The sequence below is a fragment of the Pinus tabuliformis genome, chromosome 8 (assembly GCF_031772625.1).
Source record: "Pinus tabuliformis cultivar Carrire ecotype Pingquan chromosome 8, CPIR1, whole genome shotgun sequence".
Lineage (NCBI taxonomy): Eukaryota > Viridiplantae > Streptophyta > Pinopsida > Pinales > Pinaceae > Pinus > Pinus tabuliformis.
The window spans coordinates 1,932,882,344-1,932,895,583 of NC_142294.1; positions in this window are offsets into that span (position 1 = coordinate 1,932,882,344).

Genomic DNA, 13,240 nt, shown 5'->3' on the forward strand with positions numbered 1-13,240 from the left:
ATGAAAAACAAGAGCAAGGGAAGATCTATTACCTGTAGCGGATGGTTCATGAAATGGTGCCCTGGATGTCCCACACCGACAGCCTGAAGAATCAAGGAAAATGGGGTAAAATGCACTCTCCAAATTTACTCCAAGTGAAATGGTAAAAATGTTTTTACTTTTGGTCTATTTATAAGTTTTTAAACACATTTTGCCAATATTTTATTTTTTTTCTTGATATCAGTGATGTGTGGTTATCTTTGTGCAGTTATAGGATCTTTTGGTGGTAACGGTGATCATTTTTGACCAATTCAAGGAGTTTTTGTTTTATCTCTTTTTTCAAACTCGTTAAAAATAAACGAAAAATGAACCCCCCTGGAGTCATCTTTAAACTCTTTTCTGACTCTCAAATATGAAAAGATCATCAAGTACTTGTATTTTTGAACTTGTTAAATTAAATGAATTGACCTCGTCTCAGTATACGTTTACCCATTTGTCGGGCTGAGATTGACTATTTATGAAAAAGGTACACCTTGGTCGACATGGTCAAGAGGTTCTCTCGAATATTGTTTTCTACCTTTTCGGGTTCGATAGATAAATTAAAAAAAGGGACATGATGGAATTTTCTTTTTCGTCTCTTTTTCAGACTCTCTAAATATGAAAAAGACATCGAGTTACTCTTCCGTTGAACTTGTAAACATTAAATGACGAAAGACTTGTCACCATGACGATACTGAGTTTCTCCTTCCTAGGAGTCATAAAACTTACTAAGATGGATTCATTCGAAGAATGAACTTATATGGAAAACATATGTTATCCCCTTCAAGCTTGTGATTAAAAATAATTGGGGTACTCACTAGAAATAGTGGGGAAAAAAGAAAGTGAAACATCTCTTATATAGACAGCATGTCGCTCACGAACATGACACTCATTTGTTTCTTGTTTCAAATTTAGAATATCCTCGCTCAGTCACTTGTCCTTCCAGGTTTGGGTGATCCATTTTTCCTCGCATTTGACTATTCCACTTCGTCATCATGACCCTTAGCCCTATGTTGAGTCAAATGTTGCCACACTTCGAAGTCATGTCACCGATATGTTCAAGATAAGTCCTATCTGCAGTTTACTACCTATACATTGTCTGACCTTTTGCTATAGTCTTGGATCATACTCACTTATTCCACTTTATTCCTTGTTTCGTGTCGGTGATGAGGGAATCATTATGGCCCTCCTTCGACGGGTCATTTCCTGTCGACTTCAACTCATTATCCAGGAAGATGACTTAAAAACTTCCTTTCAGTACCTGAGAGCTTGCATGCCTTAATGGCAAGTTCTCTGCATCTGACGAAAGGTTTTCATCATCGACCTTCAATCGGATGATTCCACGAGTGTTCGACTTCAGCCTCATTTTCACATTCACGGATTGTACTGACGTACCTTGAAATCCATTGCCATTAGTAGTGGTTTTTCTCATGCTTGTTAACGGTTCACATCATTGACCGATAATCAAGTAGTTTTCTAGCATGTTCGACTTCAACACATTCATTCACATGTTAGAATTCGTACTTTTATCGAGTTGGGATGGAGCGCAAGACCTTGATTTTTGTTTGATATAACTCAAGCTGCGTGGAGTTATGTATTATTCATGATTGTATACAAGTTTCCTCTATACGGATGAATGTGACCATAGCGTGGGACCTTATGTCTATGATGATGATGATCCTTTTACATCAGGTGGTTGTGTCCATACCTTGATCTTAGATTTCCAAATGATCATTTTCATTTGGATGGCTGTGCCCATACCATGGATATTTTCACATGGTCCTTTCTATCCAGATGGCTGCATCCATACCATGGATTCATGTTTTGATATATGTGACAAAGATATCAGATATGCATATGTACATGCATCCTTGATTTGCGGGTCCACTGGCAGTGTTTTTTCTCGTCCTTGAGAAAGCTTGTAAATAATCTTATCCATCACTCCTTGTTCTACCTCATGCTTTAGGGGGCATCTGTTACACAATGTTTTGTCACACCTCTTGCACTTCCCTGTGTCATACCCCAAAGTGCCTGAAACTTGGCAATTATGCAGTATACCCGTCCTGATATGCAATCTAGATCCTCCTTGAAAAGCTAATGAAAACATGCCTTGAGCCTTCCCTAAAGAAGTAAGCTCAAAACTATAATTTCAGGGTCAGCAAGTTTTCCCAAAGAGTACAAGAAGCTTCGTGATCTTGAGGCTTCAAGAACGACGAATTGGAGGTTGTTTGTTGTGGATGTGGTCAAATTCTCCCAACATTGACTTTTGATCTTATCCCTATGAAATTCCTCCTTGAGATGAGGGCCTTCCCCTATCTTTGGTGAGATCCTAACTCCCTCTCTCTGCCTATATATTCATCCTCTCCCATTCCCAAATGGTTGGTCTCTGATTATTTGCACCAGGCTAATGCTGAGATAGTGCCTGCATGATATTCATTTTGGCTTGGAGAAGGAGTGTTTGGAGAGCTTGAGCTTAGACTTGGACATTCACTCAAGGAGGGCTTACTAACATCTAGGTCTAGGTTGTATGCTTCCTCTTTCATTCATTAATATATACCACTACTGGTTCACTTTCCATAAATGCTTGTGTCAATGCATCATTTATCTTAATTCTCCTTGATCTGTTAAGTGGATTACATTCAATTATGCTTCTTTCATTCGTATGCTTTGTTGTGTCTTTGGCCTCTTGTGCAAGTATTCAAACGCTGTGAATAGTAAAGGACTGAGCCTGAGGAGCAAGCGATTAAAATTTTCACCAAAGGAGTGTGTTATAGCATCAAAATGAGGTAGGTCTCCTTCCTCTTCTCTCATTTCAATTGTAATTTAGGAAAGTGTCTCGTAGATTGTCACGTTGGTTGCTAGTCCCACTCATTGGGCTAGAGAGATTGTCTCTGTCCGCAGAGAGGATTTACCTAGACAACACATCCACTACGTAAGAACTCATGTAAAAGATAGGAATTATAATTTATGATACCTTACACTTACTTCTAAAATTCAGAATATGAGTAGCTAGGTTATCAAACAATATATTTCCCCAATCTAAGATATAACCTTCTGAGGCAACATCAATTAGTGGTGTCCATTGATCAGAAAAATTATGTATATTAGAATAAGCAAAGAGTTTACATATCATAGTAGCTATTTGGCAATAGGGACCAACGAGAGAGTCAACTGCATACATACCCTTTTCCTCTTGCTTATGCTTGTTCAAATCTCTTCTCCATGCCCTAATAGGCTCTGACGCATGATCATTTTCGCTCATGAATTTCTCCACAAACTGTTTGTTCTATTTGCACTTAGGTTGTGGCAAATGGTACATTGCACTAAAATCGATGTCGGTGAATGACTCGATGACTGTATGCTTATGTATCATGAACTTCCTTTCTGCAATGCTTAAGTTGTCAACGACCCATCGAACCATGTCTATATAAGGAATCATTTTGGGCTAGGCTAGAATCCTATGCAAGAATGAATTAGCCACATCATTGTAAGTAGTATTCGAGAATGGTGTAAAATCCTCTACTGCAATTGTTCTTTGTGTGACTTTGGGTCCTTCATCCTCAAACAGTTTATAGATATATTCCCAAGAGGCACTTTCAACATCTAGAGAAAAGATTGTGTTAGAATATAATCCTAGCGTATTGGCGTTTTTAGTTGGAGGAGCGGTCGATGGCTGCTCAGTAGTAGAATTCTTCTTTTCTTTGGCTGCTTTAGACATTTCTTCATAATTAAGCTTGTCGGGACTAGCCTGTAATGAAAAAACATAGGTCTGAGTGATAACTTCTTCTCCTAAAAGACTTAGCGCAAATAACAAATTCCACATGACAATATCTGTCTTTAAGGGCGAATTATGATAGAATCAAACTACAATGGATGAAGATGATTATAATCTCAAAAACCATAAATTCACCACTTTCAAATCTTAAATGCCAGAATGTGAATTCACATAGGTTTGCACACATCAAGGTATCAAAGAAAACCATTGGAGATGCATTAGAAAGTTACAATATTAGTAACTTCCTATAAACCACATTTGAAGAAGCAACGACTATAAGCAGAGGCGGAAAGTGATATCAGGGATTCTATATCGGCAATGACATATCGAAATTTTTAAGAGCAGGGTCTCGATATGAATGTATTGATATTAGATGTATACGGGAATATCATAGGTGGATATCGAAGGAGGGCATTCAATACTTTATTTCCAATGAGGGAAACTTCCAACTTAAGAGATTTTATAACAATACTAAAAAATGTCCTATCTTTATTGAAAACTAAAGAGTTCTATTAACATAAAAGAGGGGTCCCCATTATTTATTAAAATAAAAATAAATGTGGAGAGGTTGTTGAATACTACAAAAATTGGCGACATACTGGGTGAAACAGTTATCTCTGTAAAAGTAAATGAAATTTAATCAACTAAGGAAAAAGGTTTAGAAAAATGTAAATATTTGAAATTTAAATTGATTAAAATTACTCTAAATAAAATATAACTCATTCTTAATATTCAAAACTCATCGTTGATAAAAATCTTCATTATCTTTGTCAGTGATTTAACCAGTTATAAAGATAAAATAGAGAACTATAGAAGCTTTAAGATAGACTTATTTGTCATTGGTAGAGCCACTACTGCCAGCAGGCATCCATATCCTTGACAGGGTTACCATTTAACTAAATAAGACCAGTATCCCATCCACTTATAGTAATATTTTTAGAGGTATTAATCTTTCTTTTTTTAAACTTTTATGTTTTAGTTGCTTGAAAGCCATTGCCCTGGTTTGGTAGTCAAATAATGACAATGTCATTCCCTAGTAATAATGATATTGAACAAGCCTGCTCATGATGAGACCTCTTGTCCTGTAGTTATGTAGCCATAAGCCATTATCCTGGCTTGGTGACTAGTCACGATAATGTCAACATCATTAGTTGCCCATGATCATGGAAAATCGACTCATGATGAGACCTATTATCTTTCAAGTTCTTAAATATTTTTGAATTACACTCTAAAAACATAAACTTAGTGGATGGGGAGGTAAAATTACTCCTAAAGAGTTGTGGATGACAATCAAAGTCAAAAGATGCTAAAACTTCAGTATAGTTTTTATTATTTAAAATAAATTGTCCATGATCGATCAAAGGACAACAAGATCTTTTAACGTTTCAAGTCATGACATATTTACAAAGTAATGGATATAAATATTTTAGAGATTTTAACAAGAGCAATATTAAATTTCATTATTATAATTTATTTCCAATGACTTCTCCTTTAATTAATAGTACTAGATGTTAATGATGAGAGACCCCAATATGAAGTCAAAAAAGTATTAGTCAACACAATTAAACTAGGGACATCGGTATGTACATATGATTATTTACATATTTACAGAAGAAAACTGCATTTTCAAGAAAATATTTTTTCAAAACTAGCTCATTTACGGGAAGAGCATCCCTCTTTTCTGTTGATTTTGGGTAGCATCGGAGGTTCTCTAGCCATGAAATTTGGTGGAGAGTCTTAGGCGCATGAGATCTCCAATACCCATAAATCATTTGGAGAAATTCCACCTGGATGAAGAGATATTAAATTAATTAATATTTTTAATGGGTCCCTAAGTCTAAACTTAGGAAAATAAAAATATTAATGTGTATTAATATAAAATGGGTGAGAAAATTCTAAGTGACAATGATCAAGCCAATTCTAATCTTAGCCATTGATTAGGGACTTAATCTCGACCATTGAATCGTCAAGAAGAAAAGTATAAGAGGAGGTTTGAGGGTCAGTTGGAGACACACCAAAAGAGATCAAGAATTCGATTTTCTGGGGCTGGGTTTGCTGAGGAAATTGAGTTAGTGATCACTTGCAACGAGGGGCAGTTCAACAAGGGTTGTGCATCCAAGGTTGAAGAATACATAGCAGAGAGGCAGTGAAGTGCCAAGAGCAAGGATAATTTTAGGGGCGAATGTTCGCCCTTTGGCGAAATTAAGGGGTTTTAAATTTTTAGTGGGCGAATATTTTGTATCATAGTACATTTTTACAAATCACCTCAAATAGCCCACCTTATTTTAAGGGAGAGGGTAAAAAAGGTTAATTTAGCCCTTGAAATTAGGACTTACAGCCTTCCATTCGCCCATTTTCAAGAATAGGTTTTATTTAAGTGAATCCTATGGGCCAAATACCATATTTATAAAAGAGGTATGGTAAATTAATAAAAATATAAATAAATGAGAGGTATGGTAAATAAATAAAATATTTTTTATATTTACTCCATAAGTCACCTTCTATACATGTAAGGGTGTAAACAAATAAAAATATAAGTAAAGTGGAGGTATGGTAAATAAATAAAACGTCTTTTTATACTTACTCAAAATGTATGGTAAATAAATAAAAATATAAATAAACTAGACGTATTGTAAATAAATAAAACCTCTTTTTATATTTAGTCCATAACCCTCGTTCTATTTATGAAGGCTCAAGAAAGAAGTTTTATTTAAGTGAATCCTATGGGCCAAATACCATATTTGTAAAAGAGGTATGGTAAATTAATAAAAATATAAATAAACGAGAGGTATGGTAAACAAATAAAACATTTTTTTATATTTACTCCATAAGTCACCTTATATTTACGAACACTCAAAAAATGGGTTATATTTAGGTGAAACCTATGGCCAAAATACTATGGGACAAATACCATGGACTAGATTGTTATTAATACCATGCAAAAAACCATTATTAACCCTAATATTAGAATTAATAAAAATAAAAATGGCACATGGTATTGACCCATGGTATTCACCAAAATGGCACATGGTATTGACCCATGGTATTCACTTGGAATGTAGCCTATTTAAATGGGGGAATTAAACCAGCGTGTAGCCTATGCTAAGATTCACTAGGACTTTACAAAGTTTTATTATTTAGTGAAAGACTCGCCAAGATCTTACAAGATTTTATAATTGAGTAAAATATTCGCCATGCCTAGTGAGAGATTCGCCAAAAAATTATATATACATATTATATTATTGATAAAATCGCCTTTCATTTTTCCTATATACCATGGAGATTCGACCATTTATTATATTTATAAATTTAGGGGGGGTTCTTAAAATTTTCCCTGGCCAGGAGAGACAACGCAGGCCCAAGAAGGGGTAACGCAGAGGCCAAAGGAGCCAGTGCAGAGGACGTAATGGGCCATTGAGGCTGACGCAGAGAATGCAGAGGGCTTCAGAGGTAGCGTTGGGAGATTTTGTGGGGTAGATTGGGAGTTGATTAGCAAATCCTAAGCCAAGAGAGGGTGACGCAGTTCTAGAGAGGGTAACACAGTTCTAGAGCAGTGCTCGGAGCAGCTTTCGCTGTCCAGCACAAGGAATAGTCAGAGTCACTGTGAGGTTGATCATCTAGTTACTGATTTTCCGGAATATTTGTCTCCGGAGAGAGGTACTATTGCCAACGATATTCTCTGTTGGGTGATCTAGTTTTGGCACCCTAGTCGTATTCAAGAATCTACTTAATAATAAAACCCTCATACATGCTGCACGGTTTTCTCGCATTGGGTTTTTCCTAGGACAATTGTGCAAAAATAACGGTGTCCATTGTGTTATTGTTTCTGTTTACTTTAGTGTATGATCTATATATCTATGAAGGTTGAATTTGTGTTTACTTAGATATTTATGCAATTAAATAACTTGTTAATCTAAAGAACAAGTAGGAGATAGTAAACTAGAAATTGCAGTAGGGGTTTTTGATGTGTTAGATTTAGAAATTTTCACATGGTATCAAAGTGATTGCAGATCAGAGGCGACTGAAGGCACAAAACCGAGAAAATATGAGAATATTCAGCAGAGTAGCACCTATCCCGAGAGACAACGTTTTTCCAGAGCCAGAGACACAGAAGGAGGAGGGACGTAGTGCAAAGAAGGTGACATAGAGGCTCACGCAGTGCCTGTGTCAGCACACTGAGCCAGGGGAAGGTTATGCAGGAGCGGGGAGGATCCCACGCAGCAGTTGCGTCAGCTATCCAGGCCAGCGTAGAGGTAAAGGGGGGACAGATTAGACCTACGTAGTGCCAAGTCATCTTTCTCAGTCAGGAAGGATTGATGTAGTGGCCAGGAGGAGTTGTTCCAGCTCTCATTGTGATTGTGCAAAGCCATAAGGGCTCAGATTCTTAAGTTGTCGGCGCTAAGGGAGATGAGAAGATTTTGATTTGTGGAGGTGGTGTCATTGTTTCTGTGAGTGCAGAACAATGTCTAAGGAGATTGAACCAAGGTAGAGGGAAGCACTACCTCGAAAAATTTCTAGCCAAAAAATCTAGATCCGGGTTGCAGTGGCAAAGGAGTATTAGAGAGGAGTGATTCAACGGTTGGCTAAAGGATTTTCGAGAGGGAAATCACGACTCAGAGGGATTCTAGAGAAGAGGAGCAAAGATGGTAGTGAATGGGTTGAGGGATCAGGACAGATTGGACGTGGGTTCCAATTTTGTCATCTGGAAGGCCAGGATCCTGGCAATCCTAGATAAACATCGCATCAAGGACTATGCCTTGAAAACCATAGCTATCCCAATTGACCCAAATGCAAATGAGAAGTATGAGGAGGCCAAGGCGAAAGCGAAATACATGATTCTAAACATGGTCAAGGATCATGTCATACCACATATTGCTAAGAAGAAAACAATAAGGGAGATGTGGCAGACGTTGACCACCTTATATCAGGGCTCTTCCTTGCAGCGGAAGATGTTACTAGAGAATCCGCTGAGGTCGTATCAGATGCAGAAAGGAGAGGAGATAGATCTGTTCCTTCTCAGATTGCAAGGAATTCATGACCAGCTTACTTCCGTGGGGTCTACAACGGATCCAGAGTTTATGGTCAGGATTGTTTTGAATGCAGTCTCTGAGGACTGGGACATGTTGGTCTAAAGCATTTTGGGCAGAGTGACTCTCCCCAGTTGGGAGGAAATGTGGGCATCTCTTCAACAAGAAGAGATCAGGAGGTTGACTAAGGCAGGGATTAGCGGTAAGGGAGTTGAATCAAGAAAGAGGAGGAGGAGGATGCAGTTCTAACATCTGTAGGACAACAAGGGGTTCAGAAGATGAAGAAGAAAGATATCTCCAAGGTCAAGTGATTCAACTACGGGGAGTTGGGACATTATGCCTCTCAACGCCCCAAGAAGAAAGGCAAGGGAGAAGCTTCCGACTCAAAGGCAACTCCAACAAAGACGGAGACGAATGTTGAGACTGATGAAGATTGTGACATGAGTGCTCATGCACCTCTAGAGAAGAGGTGGGGAGACATAGAGTTGTAGTCGAGAGGACTAAAAAAGAGGAGCAGGATCTTTGAGGTGCCCAACTCTTGGATCACATACGGGTACGAGAGCCCATAACGACAGTAGCATGATGATCAGTGCCGGGTGGAGCAAGGTGTGATGGAACGACAAGGCAGTGCTAGAGTGTAGAATTCTATAGCAGCGCAGTGGAGGTTGCATCAGTGCGAGAGGCACAAAAGAGGTTGCATCATCGTAGTGGTAGAAAAGGGAGCATATGATAGCAGCAAAGGTGGCTTCAACATCACGAGGCTTCCAAATTGACCAGGATGCCAGTGTTTGGGTGAAGTCAATTAATTACTTCTCGATAACTGAGTTGCAGTGCAACAGTGGCAGTGTTATGGGCAGCATGATGCAACATGTTGAGAGGGAGCTACGGTACAGATGTAGCAGTGGCAGTGGCAATGTCATGGGCAACAGTACAGGAAGTAACATTGCAGTGGATGTGGGGCAGCAAGCTAAGCATCAACACAAAGGACCAATGCGGAGGATCAATGTGATGTTTCTATGGTGAAGATGGCTAGAGCACATTCCTTACTAAGAGGGATTGTTGATTTTGGGTAGCACCGGATGTGCTCTAGCCATGAAATTTGGTGAAGAGGCTAAGGCACATGAGATCTCCAAGACCCAGAAATCGTTTGGAGAAATTCCACACGGATGAAGAGATATTAAAATAATTAATATTTTTAATGGGTCCCTAAGTCTAAACTTAGGAAAATAAAAATATTAATGTGTATTAGTATAAAATGGGTGAGAAATTTCTAATTGACGAGGATCAAACTAGTTCTAATATTAGTTATTGATTAGGGACTTAATCTCAACCCTTGAATTGTCAACAGGAAAATTATAAGAGGGGACTTGAGGGTCAGTTGGAGACACACCAAGAGAGATCAAGAATTTGATTTTCTGGGGCTAGGTTTGCTGAGGAAATCGTGTTAGTGATCAATTGCAGCGAGGGGCAGTTTACCAAGGGATTTCCATCCAAGGCTGAAGAATACATAGCAGAGAGGCAGTGAAGTGCTGGGAGAGACAACGCAAGCCCAAGAAGGGTTGACGCAGAGGCCAAAGGAGCTAGCGTAGAGGATGCAAAGGGTCGTAGAGGATGACGTAGAGGATACAGAGGGCTTCAGAGGAAACACTGGGAGATTCTGTGGGGCAGACTGGGAGTTGATCAGTAGATCCTGAGCCAAGAGAGGGTGATGCAGTTCCATAGTGCTTGGAGCAGCTTTCGTTGTCCAACACAAAGAACAGTTAGAGCCACTGTGGGGTTGATCATCCAGTTGCTGATTTGCTAGAATATTTGTCTCCGGAGAGAGGTACTACTGCCAAGGATATTCTTCGTTGGGTGTGCCATTTATGGCACCCTATTTGTATTCAAGAATCTGCTTAATAATAAACCCTCATATCTGTTGCACCGGTTTTCCCGCATTAGGTTTTTTCAGGGATGATTGTCCAAAAATAACAGTGTCCCTTGTGTTATTGTTTCTGTTTACTTCATTGTATGATTTGTATATTTGTGAAGGTTTCATTTGTCTTTACTTCGATATTTATGAAATTAAGTAACTTGTTAATGTAAAGAACAAGTGGGAGATAATAAACCAGAAATTGTAGTAGGGGTTTCTGATGTGTTAGATTCATAAATTTTCACATTTTCCTGTAAATCTTTAAGGATAAAAGTAAATGGCCTAGTTTCTCAATGATCTGAAATGGGCCAAGCCAAATTTTTCGAAATTTAGTGTGTTTACCTTTTTCTTCGTGGGCCTTATCCCATTTCGGAAGTGAGTCACCAATTTGAAACATTTTGTTACTAACTGAACCTGCATCAAACAAAAACTTGACCAATTGCTAGTGGTGGGCATAAACTTGTTTGGCTTTATCTCTTTCTTCCTCTAGCTTAAGAATTTGCGACATCCTTAATTGTAAAGCAGAAGAAGGTTTTTCTTCTATAGATTGCACTAGGGCCAGTGAAGGAAGAGTTAGATTAGGAGGTAGGATAACTTCTTTTCCATACACTAAGTGAAAGGGAGAAGTGCCTAAAGAGGCCTTCTGAGTAATTTTGTCAGCCCATAAAGCAAAAACTAGAGCTTTGTGCCAATTTTTATTTTATTTTGGTCAATAGTTCGTTTAATGATCCTTATGAGGTTTTTATTGGTGGATTCTTCTAAACCATTTCCTTGAGGATAATAGTTTGCAGAATATTTGAGTTTGAAACCTCTCTTGAGAGAAAATTCAGTCATGGCATTTCTGGAGAAATAAGATGCATTGTCAAACATAAGGCATAAGGAAGGCCAAACTTGGTAAGTATAAATTAATCAATAAAATCAATAATGTTTTCAGAATTGGCCACCTTTAGAGGTATTTCTTCCACCCATTTGGTGAAATTATATGTAGCAGTCAAGATGTACTTATTCTGTTTAGAAGAGTAAGGAACGATCTCCCTTATGATGTCAAGTCCCCATTGCTCAAAAGGTTGCTCGATGTTAACTGACGACAAAGACATGGTTAGTTTCTTTTCCTTCCCTAGAGATGTTTGGCAGACTTTACACTTTCTTACATAAGCATGGGTATCTTTGAATAGAGTCGGCCAATAGTAACCAGCTGGAAGGCTCTTATGAGCAGTAGTGTCCCCGCTACAATGTCCACCGGCTGGAAGGATCTTATGAGCAGTAGTGTCCCCGCTATAATGTCCACTAGCTAGTCCATCGTGTAGTTCCTGCAACACTTTTTCTGCTTCAGGTTTCTCTAGACATCTTAGTAAAACAACATCATAATTTCTTCTACAAGACATTATTGACAAGTTGATATTGATTAGATTTAAGCCTTAAAGCTCTTTTCCTTTTGTAGTTGAATTCTACTAGAGCATAACCATTTTTTAAGTAGAACATTAAGTCAACATATTGAGATTCAGTGTCAACAGGACATACCTCTGTAATTTGAACATTGTTACCTGAATCTTCATCAACTCAAGTGTCAAAAGCTTCAATTATTAATCTGCAAAAACCTTGACCCTTGACTATTTTAGCTGCATTTATCTCTAGGTCATATTCTTGTAGAACAGTAACCCAATTAGCCCTCTTTTCACTTAGTTCTTTCTGAATGAGAAATTGTTTGACCGAAGGGAATTGAACAATTACTTTTATATGCGATTTTAGGAGAAAAGGCCTACAATGCTTTACTAACTTAAACACTGCAAAAGCTTGCTTTTCGAATTCTGAATAGTTTAGCTCAGCTCCTTGTAGATTGGAACTAAAGAAGGAAATATGAGCTTCAACTTGTTGTTTATTGGGTTGGGTCAACACTGCTGCATAGGATTGTTTATAAACAAAAGTGTATAGAACAAATTCTTTAGAAAAATCGAGAGTTGATAATGAAGGGGAATCTATGATTGCTTGCTTTATTGATTAAAATGTTTTTCTTTCGGTCTATCCCTATTTGAAATTGATTTCTTTTTTACCCTGGTCTGTAAGGGCAAGACAATTTGTGAAAAGTCCAGAATAAATAGTTTGAAAAAATTAATCTGACCAAGAAAGGATTGCATGGAATTTTTGTTGTTTGGTAAGGGGATTTCAGAAATCACCTTAATTATTTCTGGGTCTATGCACATTCCCTCCTTGGATACAATGAAGCCTAGAAGCTTACCTTCACTAAGAGAAAAAAATGACTTTCTAGGCTTGAAGGAGATTCCAAATTTTCTACATCTTTCAAAGATTCATTTTAAGTTATGAAGGTGAATAATTTTTCACAAAAACTATTTTATTGATCAAACCTTTGAAGGGAATATCCATGGCTCTCTGGAATGTGGCTCCAACATCAATCAATCCAAAAAGCATTTTTTGGTAAGCATATGTTGCCCACTTGGTTCTAAATGTTGTTTTCAGTCTATCTTCGGGATGCACAAGGCTCTAATTATA